The 18,672-nt window shown below is 37.1% G+C and overlaps 1 protein-coding gene across 10 annotated transcripts in view; it reads left to right on the top strand.

Annotated features, from left to right (window-relative positions):
• Positions 1-1,702: 1,702 nt before the first annotated feature.
• Positions 1,703-18,672, top strand: part of cac (calcium voltage-gated channel subunit cacophony) — a 198,426-nt gene continuing 181,456 nt past the window's right edge. For 7 of the 10 annotated variants that reach the window (XR_016324164.1, XR_016324166.1, XR_016324163.1 and 4 more), the window contains exons 1-2: positions 1,703-1,814; positions 15,427-15,600. The gene's annotated coding sequence lies outside the window, so the exon portion shown is untranslated. The remainder of the gene's footprint in view (positions 1,815-15,426; positions 15,601-18,672) is intronic. The other 3 variants (XR_016324167.1, XM_089732765.1, XM_089732761.1) reach the window with 2 other exon arrangements.

Below are 18,672 nucleotides of genomic sequence, written 5' to 3'. Positions count from 1 at the left end.
AGTTAAATTGACGTGTACGAAATGTATTATGTTAGTGGTTTACAATATATCACTAAGATTTACTTACTTATTCTTATTTATTTACTTTACTTAAGTATTTATACTTCTTGTCCTTATCCCACTTTAGGTGAGGTCGGCTATTTAACGTAACTAAAGTAGCATCTAGTGATGGGTTAAAGCCATTTGACAATTTGATGTTAGTGATCGCGGTGCAGTCTATACGACTTTGAGTGATAAATATGATTACGCTGAATATATTATATTTGTGAGGGTTGTTGAATTTTTTAAAATTGAAAACCTTCAAATTTATTATGATGTTGGTAGAGTATCGACAAGAAATACTTATGGCCGACATCTATTATTATGTACGCGAGTTAGTATAAAATATCCAATTAATGTAAATCTCGGTCAAATTTAACAAGGCTTCTTTTTGTGAATTCTCATTAGGCAAGTTACTTAATTACTTACGGTTCTTGTTTACTGCCAAAAGTTCGGTATCGTTTCACAGCCGGCAAAATATAAGAAGTTCCGAAATCACTTTATTTTCGTGTTGCGTTCAATTAAAAATATTTTACAGGGTTTTACTTTGATATAATTGAAAAACTTTTGTTCGGCGTTCAGTGAAGAGGATTTTACTTAAACGATGCCTGAATTAAATAAACATCTTCTTCTTCGTGTACACAACACATACACACACACACACACACACAAAATACACACACCATATACCCACAACATCTTCAAGTCAATTAAAGCTACTTTTACGATTCGATCCCACCCTTTCGTGATCATGACCACGAAAACTGTAAAGTCTTGTCGTATACGGAAGAGTGAAAAGTACAAAACCGTATGAGAAGTCGCTAATGCGGTGAACCGTCGAAATTAAAAGTACAGTGAGAGGTATCCCAAATATGTGTAGTAGGATGACCTCGTGCAGGGAGAGATGGCGGGAGATCGTGAGACGCCCCAAGTGTGCTCACTCCAACACTACATGACGACAATAAACACTCTGTCGAGAGTGACACGATTGAGATATATTCTGGTTTAATGCATTCGCTTTTTATTAGCTGAGATGCGTAGACGAGATCATCGTTCCTGGTGTCTGGTGAGTAACTGGTATTAAGCTGTCACCGAAGCCTGTGGACTCTACAGCGTAAAGTGACTACTACCCGTCATGAGACAAGAGCCATAAATATAAACTCCTTTGGAATAAGATATCCTGTCTTCCAAACTTGAACGCTTCTAGACGGTTTCATAGTCAAAATGGAAAATACTGGAAACATAACAAAAATGTCGTCAGCTTTGAAGATGTACGTTAATAATCTTGAATTTAATGTTTAATTAATATCGTTTCATATCGGTCGAATCTACAAGAATAACGTCTTTAGTGATATTACGTTTATTTAAGCCGATTGAAAGGGACTCTCATAGCGTACTCGAAGTTCCTAATGAATCATTGTTTCGGTATGGAAACAAATCGACGTGGATCTCAACGAGACGGTACATGACAATAAAGTATCAGGGAAAGCTATTCTCCAATAGCAACAGGGTCGTAGGGAACCTCCGATGTCCTTCTCTGTGTATTATTTTTGGCGCGAGCGCGATCGGGATCGGCCCAGACATCAGTACGGGATACGACCTGTTGACGCAAGGTTGCCAGCCTCGTTGCGGACGCTTTGGAACGTTTTTGGCGGGATATTTAAATTGTGAATGTATGTTTTTTTTTGAAAGTATTGTTTGAATCAAACATTGTGAATCATTATTAGTTAGTTGTGAGTGTTTTTGTGAAGTTGTCATGTGATGGACTTCTGCGAGTATGTATTTTTGTAGTTTAAAAATTAAAATTTTTTAAATACATTTGAAGTCGTCGTGGTCTAAAAAATGAGACGTCCGGTGCATTCGTATTTAGCGATGCAACGGTGTTCGAATCCCGCAGGCGGGGTCCAATTTTTCTAATGAAATACGTACTTAACAAATGTACACGATCGACTTCCACGGTGAAGGAATAAAATCGTGTAATAAAAATGAAACCCGCAAAATTTTTGCGTAATTACTGGTGGTAGGATGTCTTGTGAGGCCGCACGAGTAGATACCCTGCCTATTTCTACCGCGAAGCAGTATTGGCTTTCAGTTTGAAGGGTAGCTTCGCGAGCGTTATGTCACGTCCTTCAAACGAGGCTGTGGAGAGTACTTAACGGAAGGCAGTGGCTTGACTCTGCCCCTGGTATTGGTGAAGTCTACGGACGACGGTAACCACTCATCATCAGGTGGGCCGTATGCTCGTCTACTGACAAGGGCAATAAACAAAAAAAAAAGGGTAGGGCAGCCGTTGTACTGTATAAACTGAGACCTTACAATTAATATCTCAAGGTTGGTGGCGGCGTTTACGTTTTAGATGTCTACCAGATGTCACCAGGTTTTTTTTTTTTTTTTTTTTTCAGCCCAATACAAGTTCGAAGGTCTCAAGTATAGTTACAGGTGGCCTGTGATCTCGTCCACCAAACTAAGCAATAAAAAAAATACATTAATTACCATAGTAATGTATAGTAAATATTGTTAATGTATGTGTAATAAAGTAATTTTGTCAACGACGAATACATCTGCGAAAAGCGTCACATAAACAGCCACATTTTATTGAAATTTACATAAAGCAATTTGTTCCGTCAATACCGTTTTATTTTTACATTTTCTTTTATTTTTAGAAACATAAACGTTTTACACTGAATTTGCACGGATTTTATAGGCAGCTCTTTATATGAAGCACTCACTTTTAGAAACAATAGCTTTTTCTTGCTAAATAAATGGTATCGATGTTTTTAAAGAACTCGTAAAAACCGCTGGTTTTATTATTATTTTTGGTCTAATTAGTCGTTGTACTTGAAATTAGTTAATATATCCCGATTTCTCCGTCTCAAAATAAACTTGATAATGAACACTTTGAATCGACTAAATCGCTTCCACATGATAAAGACTCAGATGAAATCACTGATTATCTAGTGGCCATCTGTTATCGAGAGCTGTAAGAGATACGCTAAACTCGAGATATGAGGTCAAAGTCTTAACTTACTTATTAAATACATAACTTATTATACTACACCCTTATATCCGGAACGCATTTAATTCGGGACAGAAAAGGTAGACGGTCGTACCTACTAGAAATTAGTAATTGCTGCGTCATAATTTTGTATGGCTTTTTTTTATTGCTTTAATTTGTGGATGAGCTGACAGCCCACCTGTTGTTAAGTGGTTACTAGAGCCCATAGACATCTACAACATAAATAAGCCACCTACCTTGAGATATAAGTTCTAAGGTCTCAGTATAGTTACAATGGCTGCCCCACCCTTCTAACCGAAACGCATTACTGCTTCACAACAGAAATAGGCAGGGTACTGGTACCTACCCGTGCGGATTCACAAGAGGTCGTACCACCTGTGCTAACGTCGCTCATGTCGGCAATGCAAGGGGTACAGCCAAGTCGCTGCCTATTACCGAGTACTCTCCGTAAGCTTTTTTGAAGAAGCACGTGTCATAGCGGTCGATGAACCCCTATGTTCTGTGTTCCAGATATAGTTAAAGTATAGGGATATATATGAACTCTGCTTCGGTGGCAGAAAGTGCGATGGTGAAAAGGAAATGGAGGGATTATCTGGAACAATTTCTCAGAGCACTCACCAGAACAAAAGTCCCATAGTAGACTAGAATTCTTTGAATTAAATATAATAGTTTAAAAAACTAACAAAATACGCTTTTATAGAACATTAAACTAAAAAATAGAAAATAAATTTAAGTAAATTTAAAAAAAGCGTGGGGTGCTTTTCAGGATATTATCAAAATAACCCTTCTACCCATATCTGTTCATAAAATATTTATAACTACTGATACCATGCACCCCACGCTTTTTTTTTACAATAAAATCTATTTTTCTTACACTATTTTTAATTCAAATTTATTATAAGTTATTTTCTATTTTTTAGTTAGATTTTCTATAAAAGCATATTTTGTTAGTTTTTTTAAACTATTATTTATTTTTAATTTTTTAGTTGAATTTCAGTTTTTTCCAGTTCCAAATGCAATGACCTTAACCTAGAATATATAGTATTATAATGTCTTCTTCTGGTATCGGAAATATACATTCGAGAAAAGAATAAGAACGCTTAGACGTATTCAGCGTCTACTAAATACCTTCGAATGAATGCATAAACTCAAAAATGATTAAACTCCGAGAGAAACCTGGACCTGGGGTTATAGTAATCAGAATCCCACAAGGTAATAGCATTCAGATCAAGGATAAAAATCTTGGCATAAACCTGTTACGACAGTAATATAGATATAGACATAAAGTAAGCAATATGACGTTTATTGAGTCATCTTTAATAATTCCATCTCAGTTAGTGGCTCGTCAAGTAATGAAATTTCTTTATGGAAATGGAGAGCCGACTGCAATTACGTTGTTCGGAAGAGTGAAATGTAAACATTAATAATATGAAGTTTGTGTTCGTTCTTTTTAATTCTATCTCAGTTTTTATATCAAATATTGGAATTGGTTATACAGAAAAAGAAATTAAACCACTATTTATGTAACTACTACCATGATTTTAAGTCTGAATAATATTCCGATATTAAATAAAATTGTTGCAAGTTTGATTTGATTAAGTTTTTGTTTAATATACACGTTTTTATGTTATGTGAAAATGTCAAAAACGGCGATTGATGCCTCCGCGTTATTAAGTGAGCAGAATCCATTACTAAGTTTATTAATAAAGAATGCGTTCTCGAAGTGTCCTGAGAAACTGTCGATACTACTGGTGTATTATATATATAATCGGGAGGGTTGTTATCGAGTTCCATTGGTAGCACCCAGAACGAAGTAGAAAGACACATTTCTTTGTTTTTAACACCTACCATCAGTCTTCAGTTTATAGTAATCATAGCTTTTGTATTAGTGTTGAAATATCGGGAACCCATTATAATCAAAAATCATGGTAGAGAACTCGTTAAATAATATTGTTTTCCAAAGTAGAAAACCGCGAAAGTTTAAATCGAGCCGTGAAAAAGAATTTGGAAAAGAAAAACCGCACTAGATAACTGATAAATACGGATTGAGTTCTTATCTCTGACACCGGATGAAATCAGTTACGCTGACGTAGTACAACGTCAATAAAACATGGTAAAAATATATCCGGCACTATCTGCGGTAATGTTGTAAATCTCTGATAACGCATTATCTGGAGAGTGCGTGCCTTCTCGCTGGCCGGGGTTGCGAATCCGTGACATTAGTGTGCAGCCTTTTATTGTAGCCGTTATAGTTTCGCAGCCTTGGCCTACTTGAAAGTGAAAACATATTTTAAATTAATTTTCTTTTTCAAACGGAAAGAGAAAGTTCTGAATGGTAGAGGTAGTTTATCGACCAAATATAATTATAACTTTTATCATATTACTCATGTCAGAGCAGTTGTGGTCTTCATTCAGTATCATTGCTGTGGCCAGATGTTATGTGCATCATGGGCAATCGCTACTTCTCCCGGTTTGTGGTGTGCCTGGTACGCTCATGCAAACAATCGTCAATTGCCGACATATAGACGACAAAAACATCCCAATCTAAACTACCTAGTCAGGTCATAAATTCTGTCACATGTTTAATGTAAAATAATTGAAACAAGTTTATTCATTATGTAACCATTCATATACCAAAATGAACTTAACAAAACATAGATTCTTATGACACTAAAGTTTATTCAAAATGACCTCCGTGATTTTGAATACAGGCCGATTTCACGCGCCGCCAGCCAGTCTTGTGTGCTCTTCGCTCTATAAGCTGGCGCCGAATCTTGTTGGAATACCCAGTGCCTGTTATTGAACATGGTATGAGAAACAGGTTCCACAAGGTTCGTCAGAACTGTATTTTGATACAAAACTGCATTCGGTTTTACACCTTTCTCACAAAAATGTACCTCTGTTAAGCCCCAATAAGAAACTCCCAACCATACCATGAGCGAGGATGGAAAATGACCTCGTTGGACAGGCGGAATACGGTTGCTCGCTTCTTCACTACTGTGTGCGTACAACTTATCATTTTGTTTGTTGTAGCTCTCTTCTACGGTAAAAAATTTTTCAACCAAAAAAAGAATTTCCCGATATTTTTTTTCCGCGTACCGCTTCAACAAAGCGCGGCACCTCTTCAGTCTCAGGTCCATTAGACGAGCATTCAAACGATGTCCTGTTTTTCTTCGATATGCCCGAAGCCCTAAGTCTTCATTTAACACCCTTTTCACCGTGGTTCTGCTTAACCCCATCTGAAGGGCCAACAGTTTCTGCTTACGTTTGGGATTTCTTTGAATTCGGGCCTTCACAGCTTTTATCACTGCTGGAGTCCTAACAGACCGAGGGCGACCACTTCTTGACCTGTCATCTACACTAGAGTCTTCATTGTATCGTTTGATGGTACGATAAACGAATCTTTTGGTTATATTAAAATTTTTCAGTATGTTAAAAATTTTAATTGGCGCGTAACCGCAATGATGCAACGCAATAACTGCAACACGGTCTTCTTTAAGCGTCCACTCCATATTTAAAAATGAGTAAAATTCTAAAAGTATACATTTTTATTTTCATGAACAATTCGAAATTCGAATTCAATAAACTTTTTTGTGGCCAGCATTCTAAAAGAAAAGTTTTTACTCTGTGACAATACTTATGACCTGACTAGTTATATATACCTATATATAATTTAATTGAATAAACTGGAGCACACGGGGTCACTGCATCTTGAAACAACAGAAAGATTCATATACCTGGGCTCCATGATTGCGAATACTGGATCGTGCGAGCCTGAGATTCGAAGACGTATCGGGATAGCAAAAACTGCCATGTCTCAGCTTGATACCATCTGGTCCTATAGAAACATCTCCATAAAAACCAAGCGTAAACTTGTAACAAGTCTTGTGTTTTCTATTTTCTTATATGGGGCGGAGACATGGACTCTGAAGAAGGCTGATCGAAGTCGGATCGACGCGTTTGAGATGTGGTGCTGGAGGAAAATGCTGCGGATTCCCTGGACGGCGCATCGGACAAACGCATCAATCCTGGAAGAACTAGGCGTCTCCTTAAGACTCTCCACCATTTGCCTACGTAGGATTTTAGAGTTTTTCGGTCACGTTGCGAGAAAAAAGGGTGACAATCTCGAAAGACTTCTCATCACCGCAAAGTGGAAGGAAAGAGGCCTAGGGGGCGTAGTCCCATGCGCTGGTCCAATCAGATTAAGACGACTTTGGAATCCAGCATCAATGTCGCTATCCACTGCGCGGAGGACAGAAGTGAATGGAAGAACATAGTCCTGAGAAAAGTGCTCAGTAAAGGTCACGTCCCTCAGAACTGAGGAATACGACGCACGGAGGATATAATTTAAAGCGGCTTTAGGGTTTGTAGGAAAACCGCCTCTCTTGTTTACATGTTAAGGACGTTAGGTGTTTGTTGGGATGGACGATTGAAACCTAGAACAAAGGGAATTTTTTTTTTTTTTTATTCCTGCCTAAGCTGATAGCCTTGAAAGGCTATTTCAGCGTAACCGTGGCTAGTAGGTGAGCTCACGGGGCTCAAACCTGACGGTCAACAACAATTTGTGTCTGACAATGACAGAACAGACTTACTAATGACAGAACTGAACAAAGACAGACAGGGTAAGGTGAGGAATTAAACTAGGAACGCAATGCTCTTTGTCCACAACGGTCGCCACAGGTAATCAGCGCCATGATCACGGAACTGTTTGATTGCCTTGGCCTACGCCATAGAAACATAGTCAAAGAAATAAGTCATATTTTTATTATCGGAATGACGCGTGGATTTAACACTGGTTGAATGTGTTCATAAAATCTATAGTTAACTAGTGGTCCCCAGTAGTTGAAATTCAACTATAATTAACTGAAATTATACATTTGAACATTATTACGGTTCTATTGTCAAAGATTATTATACTTCTATAATCACAGATTTCGCAAAGACTACACTTTAGAAAAATATTAATAAAGACAAACAATATTCAATTTATTCTCAATTTGACGAAAGACTATAAGCAAGAAGAAAAGTTTAACAATAAACAAATAATAAACATGCGTATGTGTGTCAAGTACATGGTAGTGTGTGTAATGTATGTTTTTCTTGATTTAATGTGTTTTTATGTATATTTAAAAACATTTTAGCATTCTGCACTCCTTCTCTATATTCTCTATAAGTGTGGGAAATTTCATGCTCCTCCGTCTGCGCAATTTTCGTAAGAAGGGGTACAAAGTTTTTGCTTCGCGTATTAATATATAGATAAATGCACACTGTCCTAACTATTATATAGTAGAAATACCCGGCGTTGCTTGGATCATATCATTTACCAGATAAAAATACTTGGTTGATAGGGAAAAATTAATATAATTTTATTTAGCCGTACAAAGCCAACATGTAAATTTCACATATAAAATTTTGTATTAAAAATTAAATAAATAAATATAAAATTTTGTATATTTTAAAAGGTGATAACTATCTTTACTGGCACATGCTACGGAACATCGTTGACTATACGAGTATCTAAAGTCGCTTCTTTGAGTGACAGAAACCCCAAGGCGGCTGTCATTCAAAGAATATCTTACCGAGATTTGCAAGTGCTAATCATAGTTCATAATATACTTAGTATTTATTTACTAATGTCAAAGATATATATTGTGCTATTTTAACTGGAGCAGGCGTTCCATGAAATAATAAGTACAATTTGTTGTTGAAATTTGACATATAGGAAGTTAAATAGGTAGCTTAGGTAGGCTTACGGTCTACCTGGTGTTAAGTGATCACTGGAGCTCATAGACATCATAAATGGCACCACTTACCTTTAAATATGAGTTCTAAGTCTCAATTTTTTATAGTACAACGGCTGCCCCACTCTTCAAGGTAAAACGCATTACTGTTTCACGTAAGAAATACAGGGTGACTTGTAATTCGACGTATTCCTCTTGGGATGTGATAATACATCTAATTTCCAACAAAATTAACCCTAATGTCCCTAATACCAAAGTGTCTCCTAACATTTATTAATACTAATACTGGCACGAATGTCAAACATTTTAAAATAGCAAGTGATTTCTTATAAAATTTTGTTTTGATTCTCTAATTTGGTCGATAGAAAACTGGATTTATTTTGAAAAATCAACTAAACATTAAGCGTAGAAAAACTACTAGAAAAACTTCCTTGTTTTATTAGCTACCTAAACAAGTTAAATTACTAAGACACAAACAACAATTCCCAGAAAAAAAACGTACGTAGAGCACGTGCATTGTAGGTTTATACTGAAGAAGTATTTACGCAAATTATAGTTTTTGCGGCTTTTATTACTCGATGTAATTTCTTCAGCGTTGAAGTCACTCGTGAACATTTATTAAGCACGTACGTATTTCATTATAAAAATTGGTACCCGTCTGCGGGATTCGAACAATGTCACAGTCGCATTGCTGGATACGAATGCACCGGACTTCTTATCCTTTAGGACCTAAAGTTTAGGCCATGGTGACTTCGTGTAGTTTTACTGATGCAGTTAAACGGCAAATTATTCCTGGGGCGACGTCTAAATTTCGTAAAGAATTTCCTATATAGTGTACTTAAGAAATCTTGAGCCCACAAAACTCGAGCAATACAAGAACAGTCGTTATAGTTATTGGGAAGCTATTGGGAAAGTCCAGCCGATGGCGATTTTGAGCTGTTTCACACTATCAGAATCAAGAAATCGATTTTTACAATTAACTATAGTCACAGCCTGAGACCGTGTTCTAGTAGCTTCTACATAAAATCCACTGAAACTAGAAATGGAATCGTAATTTCTTAGGTTTTCGCAAGTCGTAAACATAATTAAGACTACTACTTTTACGATTTTATTGCGTTTTTTACTGTCGGTATCTTAGTTCCGACGTTTCGAATATCTTATGGTTCTCGTGGCCACGAACGACTGATGGCCCTGGTCATTAAACCTAGTTTCATAGTTTACATGATCACTCATCATCATCATAGTCGGTAACTCTTGGCAGAGCAGTTGTGGTCATGTGGGATTCTTGTTTAATATAGCCTTGACAGATGCTCTCCGTATTTTTGTGAACTGAGGCTTGGCGCACGCACTCGTTAAGTGGGGTTTTTGCAAGGTTTTACTGGTGGTAGGATCTCTTGTGAATCCGCACGGGTAGGCACCACCATTACATTTCTGCCGTGAAGCAGTAATGCGTTTCGGTTTGAAGGGCGGGGCAGCCGTTGTAACTATACTTGATACCTTAGAACTTATGTCTCAAAGTGGATGGCGCATTTACGTTGTAGATGTCTATGGGCTTCAGAAACCATTTAACACCAGGTAGGCTGTGAGCTCGTCTACCCATCTAAGCAATAAAAAAAAGGATTTTCACCTGATGAAATCTTTTACCATTGACCCTACCCTAAACAACAAGTTTCTCGATAGACTCTGCTGGCTGTCGCGATACGTATCCGTGATCATTCATAGTCACTGTAAAAATAGTTTTAAATACAATTATTTTTAATTACAATACAATACGTTTATCAAAAAACTTTATAATTGCGCATCTACAAAGTTTGGATTACACCCATTATTATTTCTTAAAGACTATTCAGTCGATGGTTGAGAGGTTAAGTTCACATAGAACCGAAATAAAAGGGTGTAGGAGCGTGAACGCATATTAAATACAACGGTAGGAAGTGGGGTCACAATAACGAGAGTTTTTTTTTAAATCGTTTATAATAGAATCCTAACAACTTATTATAATAACATGTTGCCTTAGCCATTGGTAATGTAAATTCCAGTAAGATTGTCATTTTACGCCACTATTTAATGTAAGGACGCCACTATTTAATGCAGCGAAGGTCGTGGAATACCATGCCGGTTTTTACGACCCCGTGGCTAAAGAGCCCGAAATGGTGTGGGATCCTTCTTTAGAGCTACTTAAAGCAGAAGGCAGATGAGTGGTGCGGGTGCTGAGACCCCGTACAGCTCCCGTAGAGTCCATCGAATGCCGGATGCCCGGTGCTCGGCGGTGGATTCGTTGATGCGACGATGGAAGGTATCTCGCGTGTGCCGCGCACGGTCTCGTTTAGCCGGTGAAGTGGAGCTCGTTGGGGTATAATTGGTAGTCGTACTGTGGGGCGAGACTTGTACGGCTCACGTTGCGCGTCACCTCGCGCTTCCTTTTCAAGGCATAGTTTCCGAGGACGAGAACAGTCTCGTCTCCATCCCCTAGAGGTGCTGAAGTCTAACAAAACCCATTCTGTTACCCCTTCGACCGGGTATCCATAAATTGGATTCTCTAACGAAAAAAAGGGTTGGTAAAATCAGCGTATGTCCGTCCGATGGTGTGGGTGTGATTTCAATAAATGGGTGTTACCAATAGATAAAGCGATTGCAATGGTGGAACGTCGCACACATTCCCTTGTATAATATGTATTTTTTATAAAACATATCTGCTTTATGTTTTTTCTTAAAGCTTCAGCTTCGTAAGCGAAACGTCAGCTGGATCTTGAGCTAGGAAAGTAGGAAGATGAAACTATTTTTATTAGTTTACACTGGCTTACCTTTGTTCTAAATGTACGTAAGCATATGTTCTCTTATCACAGTTACCGATAAACATTTTAATGGTTACTGGTGCATGTTGCCAATCTTATGACTGGCAAAATGCCCGATCAATACACGGTCTTTGTACATCTTCAACACGCCACATAATAAACAAAGTGGAGTAATTTGGTCATCAAACAGAAATAACTAAATCAAACAGTCTGATGAATACGTTTAAAATCTACGTTTGAGCGTATGTCTTATATGTTTTAGCTTGCACAGCTTGTATTACTAATTTATTATTTATTAATTCAACATTAAAGATCAAAGAAAAATTTGTAATTGTACTTCTAGTAATGATGATGTTGAATAATACCGGTCTTTGTATATTATAGGTAACCATTATTTTTTTTTTTACTTATTATATTAGAGAATTAATTGTAGTTATCGTTAGTTAATCTTTCGTGTTGATGCTAAGATATGCAATAAAAGTACCTTAGACGTCGTATGACTTTATTTCTTACCATGGACCCCAAACACATTCAACCAAAGAGAACGTTTGAGTATTTAAAATAATATAGCTTTTTGTTCAAAATCGTTCGTCGTAATCAGCAAAACTATGAACAATATTAGCCATTACTTATTTACTTTACTTATCACCAAGCCAATGGAGAAAGAGATCGTTATACGGAAGTGGCATTGGATTGGTCACTTATTGAGAAATCCGGATACCCACTTATCCAAGAGAGCACTGACCTGGAAAGTGTCTGGCAAAAGGAAGAGAGGCCATCCCAGAACAACTTGGCGTCGCTCGGTGGAGCAGGAGCTACGCGTCCTGGGCATGATGTGTGAGAAGCTAGAACAAACTGCCCAAGTCCGATGTGAATGGAAGAATTAGGAGAAGGATTAGAGCAGAGGGTAATAGGAAAGAAAGAAGAAGAAGATTACTTATTCACTGTGTCCAACAACTTATAGGTATTAAAAAAAAAAAAAAAAAAAATCAAATAAATCAAGTTAACGCCTTATTCCTCCTGATTATCGAATTTGTCTTCAAAATTACAGAAGGTTGATTACACAAACACGTGGGCGTCAACAATTCACGTGACATCTACGTCACTTACTGTTAGGTTTGGTAAATTATCGGAAAACTGTCAAACAATATTCAGCATTAACGAAAGTGGGTATTTAATATTTCTGCGTTTTGAAAATAAATTACGTCTTTATTATAATATTGAAAAACGGGTTCATTAGTATTTTGTAGATATGATTATTATAATGTTTCGATATCCGCATTAAGCTCGAATTAGGAATATTTTTTTGAAAACCAGTGATGCAAATATGATTGTTCGAAGTGAAACTTCTTTAGGCGCGTTGAGAGTAAAATTTAACTCGCAACAGATTTGTTAAGGCTAGAGAGAAAATATACAATTCAGGAAGAGCGAAAGTGAGACGACAGAGCTCTCGCGAACTACTCGACCGTGGAGAGAAGAAAAGGACAAAGCGAGCTGGTCGTTTCTCCTATACACAGTATTCCTTATTAAAAGAGAATTTTGATTTAAGGATGAAAAATTAAGAGAACCACAATACTATAGACCGCAAAAGAAGTTTCACTTCTTTCATTTTCACCAAGTTGCACTAGTACTATATATTTTTTAAACAACTATCGAAACCTATAAATTGCATTCGTTTTTATTAGTTACTTATGCACTAAGTTAAGTTGTATCGAAAATAACTATATTAAGAGTACTGCGACACAAAGTACACCTGATGTAAACAAATGTAATATTTTCGCACGATAACGACTGTCTATTTCACGATTACTGAGCATTTACGAGCATTACTGTCTTATTTCGAGTTATGCGTTTTTCCAGTAGATCAATAAAATTTTACGGGTCGGAGTGTAAATATTACCACTTTTCATTATTTATACTTCATTTATATTTTATTCGATACATTATAAACTGTAATTTTTGGATGTGCTTACGAAGAATTCTCATCGACTGAGATGTACTTCAATGTTAACAGGTTGACCAAAAGGCCTAACCACGCATGACACTAATAGTTTTTATCTATAAATGGTGTTAGTGTTAGATCTACGCTCATACGGAAAGTGACAATAGCTGTAAGAACAAGATTCACGTTACAGCAATTAAATACAATTAGATCAAGAGTGTTTGGAGAAAATAGTGAAACAGGAAACTCTCAATCGAGCACCATAAACGAAAAGATAATGCTGCCTCATAGCGAACAAAAGATACTTAAAACTGCTTTTACGAAGTTTGAAATGGAATCGTTTCATTATTTCTGATGGTACGAATACTTTACAGCTTACTCGTGAAAGCCAAAGAAAATATTATGACGAACTAAACTATGGCTATAGGCGACCTATTATTTTTCTATACCTTCTAGGTGACCCTGTAGACCAGCGGTCAGGGAACTTTTTTAATTATTACCCCAAAATAATTTTGTGTAAGTTGATATTTCTTTGCCTTTGTACATAATTTTCCTATTACTCTGTACTATGTCTTTTTTTCTGTGTGTACATAAATAAATAAATAAATATTACCCTATGGCGAAGAACAAAAAAAAACGAAATCGCATCTTTTTAGTGTCTTTCATATTAAAGCCCTCTTGATAATTTTGAAAAGTAAACAATAATTCAAAATTTAACGATTTTAAAGAAGTTTCACTTCTATATTTTGTTTTTACTCACAAAAGTTTCATTTTTACCCCCGAAAACTTCATTTTACCCCATTTGGGGTAATTTACCCCGGTTCCCCGACCGCTGCTGTAGACAGAGAGAAGCGTTTTATTGTCTTTTAAAAATTCAATTAGGAATACGAATGCAGTATAAAATGCAAATTCTAATTTTGTATTCCTGGCACGTGTTTCGGTTCACGCAAGGTATCTCGCAGAGCATGATCGTTAGTCGATCCATAAAACAAGCGTTTTAATTTAAAAGACTTTTGCTACTTGCAAAAGGCTGTACAACAATAGTTCAGAGTTACGAGATTAAGGAGTTGGAAAATTCCAATACTATATAAATACTCCAATTCCGATATTTGAGTTTCGAATCTATCTATGAATAAGTATATAATTAATTAGGTTTAGATCTAGGTTCAGGTTCAGGTTTAGGTTTATACTAGGTTATAGCTTTATTTTAATTTGTTGTTGATTCTAAGCTATAAAGTTTATAAGTTCAGCGAAAAGTTCATAGTTTAATGAATGAGATAACTAATTTGAACGTTCTGAGGGATGTGACAAAATACGTTTTGAAATCACGTGGGCATGTAGCAAATTTTTCTAATGAATTATAATACTTATCTTGAGCAAAATACCAACGACCCGAACTTGTAAAATGAAGTTTGTAAAATTTATTGATTTGCTTAACATTCGGGCACCACCAACTGCCTATTTCTACCATGAGGCTCTCACACGTTGTGACGTCTGCGATCTCTAGTATCATTTTTAGTTATGAATTGATTTACTTAGCTAGTGCGTTAAAAATAGACAGGACAAGTTTTTTTTTTTTTATTCCTTATATGGGTGGACGAGCTCACAGCCCACATGGTGTTAAGTGGTTACTGGAGCCCATGGACAACTACAACGTAAATGCGCCACCCGCCTTGAGATATAAGTTCTAAGATCTCAGTATAGTTACAACGGCTGCCCCACCCTTCAAACCGAAACGCATTACTGCTTCACGGCAGAAATAGGCAGGGCGGTGGTACCTACCCGCGCGGACTCACAAGAGGTCCTACCACCAGTAGATCACAAACCAAGGTACTTTTCGGAGCTTATTTGGGCATATTAAAGAGTGTTAAAATCGTTTATTGCTTGTTTCAGGTGTAAAGTGAGAGTGGTCGGTGTTGGTGAAGTGCTGTGTAGTAGTTATGAGTCTCTAAGCGAGTGAGGTGGCAGCCTTGTCAGGAGTCAGGGCCGGTCGCGGCCGCAGAGATGCCGCTAAGTTGACGACGGTGGCAGGCCGCGCCTCACGCCGCTCAGACACTAGCACTTCAGGTCAGTATTACTTAAACAGCACTGGGATTCTAAAACAATTCTGTTTATACTGGATCATTACACTGGATTATTTTTTGACTTGTTTTTTCCTTTGTTGTAAATATTTTTATTTATTTTAAAAAAAAGTAAATATTTGAGAAAAAACAAAAAAAAAGCCCGCTGAGTTTGTTTCGCCGGTTCTTCTCAGAACTGTGGCTTTTTTTTGGAACCGGTGGTAGAGTTAATTAACATTGTTATTTATATTTTGACATTCAACAAATGTGTCATACTGACATCTAAGTTGAAGTAAATGATTTTGAATTTGAATTTGAATTACATCCATAGGGTGGATTTCTTGAACAGGAAATTTATCAAGCTGTAATTTTGTAAGACCATCGATTGGTAAGACCTTATTACCTATTTACGTAACCTAACTATTAGTTGACAATTACGATTGTCAACGCGTAAACAATACTCGTATTATTAGTATTTAGTATATTATGTATATCCACTTCGCGATGACTTGTTTTGCATTAGTATAAACTAATAAAATCTTATTATTAGCAACTGACGAAGCGTGTCAAATGAGTAAACTTAATGATTTTTTATTGTTAAGTGGTCATCGGAGCCCGGAATCATCATAACGTGACTGCCATGATACATGACGTCATAGTTTAAATTTTCATGAATTGCTGATCTAGAGCAATTTATGCTGTGTAATTGATGTTCGCGGCCAAAGTAGGGAAGAAGGGTACCTACCCGTGCAAGCTCACTGTGCAGCTTAGCACCAATAATAGTTCAAATTGACAAAAAAAATATAACTTACATGGCAAAATATATCTTCGTCACAGAAGTAATTCTGAGTACATCTTAGGTGATTGGATTTGAAATCAAAAGTAGGAGTCAGAAGAATTTAACCACGACACAGTCGACGATAACATACAGCGGGTGTCAACCGCGATTAGATTTATTTGCAAGCCGTAAATTGTAACATAGGTTAGCATGTATTCTTATCGGTTCATATTTTATCGTGTTACACCCTATAATGACATCGAGAACACACTATACATCAAGCAAGAGCGCGTTTTTTTACGGCCACTCATAAAAGTTGAAAGCTCTTGTATTATTGTTTATGTATCACGGAAAGTACCATTAGTGGGCTGGTGATTGAGAGGAAGAATGTTTTATGTTCCAATAAAAATAAAACGATGCTGGCAGTAAACCGCTGTCCGGGACATCGCTGTAGAATAGCATAAGTGCCAGTTGTGTACCCACTTAACCAAAGTGCAGGAAGCAGGTAAAATTCCGAGTCCACAGAGTGCATGGAGTGAATTGACCATTCAATTTTATATGCCAGGTTGACGTTTTAATTGTACTGTATGACGCATTTAATTGAAACACATGATTGGCAAACGGCTGAAATCGGTAAGAAATGACCTGTTCTGAGAATTTTTTTGAGATGATACCATCATGTCGTTTTTACCATCATACTGCCCGCCACCGGAGTAGAGTTCATCCGTACTACCTGGAGCCAGTGCTTTCATTAACAATAAAATAATAAAATATTGAAAAATAATGTTTCCAGAGATCTTTTTTGCCACGTACCGCCTTTGGAATAAGCTCCCCTCCACGGTGCTTCCCGAGCGCTATGACATGTCCTTCTTCAAACGAGGCTTGTGGAGAGTATTAAACGGTAGGCAGCGGCTTGGCTCTGCCCCTGGCATTGCTGACGTCCATGGACGATGGTAACCAATCACCATCAGGTGGGCCGTATGTTCCTCTACCTACACCGGCACTAAAAAAAAAAAAAAAGGAACGTTGTTATTTACCCGTGCGTGTTAAAATCCTCATAATTTTTTCGGTATTTTCCACTGCAGGATTGATCAGATTATTTCCCGTGAGACATTCCTATGTATTTATATGCAGTGTGCATTTGTGTTGTGGTTCGATACGATGCAGGCATCAATTTTCGATTTTCCTTTTTAAAAATACCTATATTTGCTTGACTCTGTAACAGAATCATTCAATGTAATTTTAACCAAATTCAAATCGTCCTTGAAAATTTGCGTACGTATTAAGAACCGATGAAAATGACTTTTTATTAATTAGTTACATAGTCTTTAACTATCAGGTAAGCTTTGGTCATATGGCCCAATGCAATCTTCATATTGTGGCGTCTATGGATTCTGGATATTGCCAAATTAAAGTTGATTGGTGAGCTCGTCTACCTAACGTGAAAGTTTACAGCCGTGTTGGCCTAAAGGATAAGACACGCAGTGCATTCGTATCGAGCGATGCAACGTGTCAATGTTCGAATTCAGCAGGCTGGTAGCATATAATTACTGAAATACTTACTTAATATATGTTCATGAATGACTTCCATAATGTTGGAAATGCCTCGTGTAACAAAAATCAAAGCCACAAAAAATATAAATTGGGTAATTGTTGGTGGAGTAGGGTGGGTGTCTAGTGAGTCCTCACGGGTAGGTACCACCGCCCTGCCTATTTCTGCCGCGAAGCAGTAATGCGTTTTGGTTGGAAGGGTGGCGCAGCCATTGTACTCTAAAAATCTGTGACTTAGAAATCATGTCTCAAGTTTCGTAGCGGCGTTTATGTTGTTGGTGCCTATGGGCTCCGGTAAACACTTAACGTCAGGTGGGATGTGAGCTTATCCACCTGTGTTAACAATAAACATAAATAAATAAATAATAAATAAATATTTACTAACAATCACGCCACGTTAACTGGTCCCGTGATAAGTAAAGAACTTTTATTACAAGTACCAGATAACGGAAATAAATGTAAGATTTTTATTATACAAATACATATATTTAATATTTTAATATACATCCATAACCCTGGAAAAGACATTTATGTGTATCATACAAATATCTCCCCTTGGCGGGATTCGAACCCGCGACCCCCTTGTGTAGTGACCATGTCACTTACCACTACACCAGACGGCCGTTAAATAAGCTATAAATAATAAAGCTATAAAGTATAAATAAATGCGCTATTTTACTTTGGAACAGGCTACAAGCGAGTGGTGGCAAACATCGAGTCGATTCCTATTGGAAACGCTGACGGCAAAAT

This window comes from Bombyx mandarina, chromosome 15 (genome assembly GCF_030267445.1).
Source record: "Bombyx mandarina strain Sakado chromosome 15, ASM3026744v2".
NCBI classification, from domain to species: domain Eukaryota; kingdom Metazoa; phylum Arthropoda; class Insecta; order Lepidoptera; family Bombycidae; genus Bombyx; species Bombyx mandarina.
This window is presented reverse-complemented; position numbering and strand designations above follow the sequence as displayed.